Genomic DNA, 4,045 nt, shown 5'->3' on the forward strand with positions numbered 1-4,045 from the left:
AGATTTGAAAACTTATTGTTAGTTTCGAAAAAAAGATTCAATAAATAAATGCATATTATACAAAAATAAAAATATTGGCATTTGAAATTTTTACGCAGTATTCCTCAAGCACATATATATTACCTTTTTCGTGTATATAACAATTATAGATTGAATTTCGAGTGCCCCAATAAATTTTGTAAAAATGGAATTTTAGTTTCTCAAATCATAGCCATCTTTTACTCACTGTAATTTTTTGGCATTTGGTGAGGCACAAGTCTTATTACACTAGATTCGTTCATTTTAACATTTTGAAGAAACCTAAATTATTAAAATCAAAATAATCGTAACATTTCAAAAATTACAAAATAGCTGCGACAGATACTCCACATGCTGCCTTTTTTTAATTTGGTGGTGCACTCTTGAAACTTCCCAGATATGTCGTATTTGATGCCAACGTCCATTGCCTCAAATATGAAACATTACCAAAGTTATTAAAAAAAAAAAATTGTGATTTTTTCGAGGTAATTTTCTATATCTATATTTATATATCCACATATATACAGGGTTGCGTGATTTCAAATCCTTTTTGATTTAAAATCCACTTTTAATTAACAAATATATTTGATTTGTGATTTGGCTTTTTGACCAAATAAAAGATAAGTTTTATTTGTGATTTGCTTGGTCAACCAAATAAGAGATAAGTTTTATTTGTGATTTGATTCGTCAACCAAATCAGAAATCAAATTGATTTGTGATTTGAATCGCCCTCCAAATCAGAAATCAAATTTATTTGCGATTTGATTTGTAGAGCGAATCATTTGATTTGTGATTTTTCAACTAAGTCGGAATTTTTGGGACTATTTCGGGATTTTCGAGACTATTTCGAGGTTTTCGGGGTTCTTGTGGCTATTTCGGAATCTTCGGGATTTTTATGAACAATCCGGAATTTTTGGGTGTTTCGACACTACTCCCAGATTTTCAGGATTTTTAGGACTATTTCAGGATCTTCGGGATTTTCGGGACCAATTCAGAATTTTTCTACTACTTCGAGATTTGCGGGGTTCCCGGGAATATATCGGGATTTTTGGACAATTTCGGGATTTTCGGGTTTTCTTCGGGACATTCAGGACTATTTCGGGTTTCTCGAGATTACTTCGACATTTTTCGGGTTCTCGGGAATAATCGGGGTTTTTGGGACTATTTTGGTTTTTTTGAACTATTTCGGGATTTTTGGGACTATTCCGGTTTTTCGAGACTACTTCGAGATTTTCGGGGTCGTCGGGATTATATCGGTATCTTCGGGACTACTTCGGTATTTTTGGGACAAATTCGCAACTTTTGGACCTCCTTCGGGTTTTTCGAGACTCCTTCGGGATTTTCAGGATTTTGGGACTAATTCGGAATTTTTGGGGCTATTTCGGGATCTTGAAGATTTACTATTTCGAGAGTTTCGAGGTTCTCGTGAATATATCGAGAACGTCGACTACTTCGGCATTTTTGCGACTATTTCGGGTTTTTCGATACTACTTCGATATTTTTAGGATTTTGGGGACTATTTCGGAATTTTTGGGACAACTTCGATATTTTCGGTGTTCTCGAGAATATATCGGGATTTTTGGGACTATCTTGGGATTGTTGGAACCAATTCGTAATTTTTGAAACAATTTCGGATTTTAGAGATTTTTGGGGTTCTCGGGACTACATAGGGGTTTTTGGGACCATATCGGCAGCTTCGACACTACTTCGGGATTTTTGGGACTAATTCGGGAATTTTGGAACAATTTCTGGTTTTTCGAGACTACTTCGGGATTTTCGGTGTTCTCGGGATGGTATCAGGATTTTTGGACAATTTCGAGGTTCTCAAGTCTACCTGGGGATTTTCGAGACTTCTTCGGGAATTTCACGATTTTTAGGACTATTTCGGGTTTTTCGAGACTACGTAGAGATTTTCGGGATTCTCGGCTCCAAATTAGGATCTGCCGGGCCACTTCGCAATTTTTCGACTATTTCAAGATTTTCGAGACTTCTTCGGTATTTGCGGGACTAATGCGGTGTTTTTGGAACTGTTTCGAGTTTTTCGAAACAATTTGTCTGAAAAAAGGAGCAATCCTGGAAAACCAAGACGTCTGACAGTGCTGAAAATTCCCAAAATAACCCAAAAATTCCGAAGTAGTCCTGAAAATCCCGATATATTCACGAGAACCTCAAAAATCTCGAAGTATTCTCGAAAAATTCGAAATAGTCCCAAAACTCCCGATAATCTCGGAAGAAGTCCCTAAAATACTGAAGTAGTCCCGCAGATCACGATTTAGAGCCGAGAATCCCGAAAATCTAGAAGTAGTCTCGAAAAACCCGGAATAGTCTTGAAAATCCCAAAGAAATCTCGAAATAGTCCAACAATCCCGAAATAGTCCTAAAAATCCCGATATATTCTCGAGAACCCCGAAAATATCAAAGTTGTCCCAAGAATTCCGAAATAGTCCCAAAAATCCTAAAAATCTCGAAGTAGTCTCGAAAAACCCGAAATAGTCCCACAAATTCCCAAAATAGCCCAAAAATCCCGAAGTAGTCCCAAATGTCCGATATATTCACGAAAACCAAGAAAATCTCGAAAAACCCATAATAGTCCCAAAAATACCGTAATTATGCTCTAAATTTCCACAAAAGGCCTGCGATTTTAATCATGGATCCAATGAAGTAAGGACAGCGTTAAGCATTGAATTGGTACAGAATTGAATGAAACACCCATTTAAATTTCTCTTACCAGTCTGTGATGAACAGGATGGAAAACGCAACGAGAAGAACACTTCCTCTTCCGTTAAATCTTGTTGTGAATGACTTAAACGAGGTTCCAGAAATAAGAAATACTATTTCTACCCTAAAAGATGTGACAAACTTTTTTTGCGATTCAACGACACGCAAGAATTATGATCCTAATATATCACGTTTGTGTGAAACAAGACGGTCGGAAAAATATAAGGCTATCAGGATATTTTCAGAAAATTTTCCTGAAGTTGTGGAATCTTTAGAATAGTGGTCGATTCAGGGAAACTTTTCCACAAGAAAGCCTGCGTATCAATTGTGTGCTGCTATAACAAGGCCGATGTTCATCAACTAGACCTCATCGCCGTTGGTTAGCATATTGAAAATATTTTAAAGGTGGTCAAGAATGATCGCAAGAATGCAGAAGGAGTCACTACGGAGTTAATTAAAAAATCCCGTATGATTATAGCCGATCTAGGAGTTGGCGATGGTCTATACTAAAACCGCATCTGGATTCACTAACGGCCTCTTTACAACTACGCTTTTCCAATGAAAATACTCCAGGTTTTTCGCTGTCTAGATTGCACCCATTGTATTCGACTAAAGCTCTACTCAGAATTTCAGCGGTCGACGGTTAACCGCTGTCAAAAGTAAAACTCACAAAGGCATATGGACGACGTTTTTCGGTTGATTTAAATTTATTTATATTTTTACCGCCCAATGTTGATTGAGTGTTGATTGTAGTAATTTTTTATTATTTTCACAAGTTTGCTAATGTTTTCATCCATATTTCCAGAAAATCTATGTACATACATGCACGTACCGAAAAAATATTTAATTTTAATGATAATTTTCAAATCAAAATGGCAACTGACGGAAGCTGTCGTGCGCCGCAATTGTGTTTACTCTAACAGATTTCACTGCGGCAACTGTTTAGCTGTTCACTTACCGCAGATCGCTTTACCGTCGTCCGCTGTAATTCTGGGTAGAACTTAAATGTTCCAGTGAAAAGGTACCAAAGAACGCGAAGCATTTTCAACAGATCTATCAAGGCGAATTTATATAAGGTGGTGTTACTAGCTCAGCTGATTTTGTGTATGTGTTTTGCCGCACGGCTTCTGATATCAAATTGAAAAATTTTGTTTGAATTTCTACACACACTCTTACAGATTTTGACAGTTTATGCCGCCAAAGCAAAAACAAAATATATGTAAATTTTTGTTTTTGTACTCGTGCTAACACCTTATATTAATTCGCCTTGAGATCTGTGATCTAGATATGGGCAGTGAACTCATTCTTT

The sequence above is a fragment of the Rhagoletis pomonella genome, unplaced genomic scaffold, assembly GCF_013731165.1.
Source record: "Rhagoletis pomonella isolate Grant_MI unplaced genomic scaffold, Rhpom_1.0 Rhpom_scaffold_00002, whole genome shotgun sequence".
In the NCBI taxonomy this organism is placed as follows: domain Eukaryota; kingdom Metazoa; phylum Arthropoda; class Insecta; order Diptera; family Tephritidae; genus Rhagoletis; species Rhagoletis pomonella.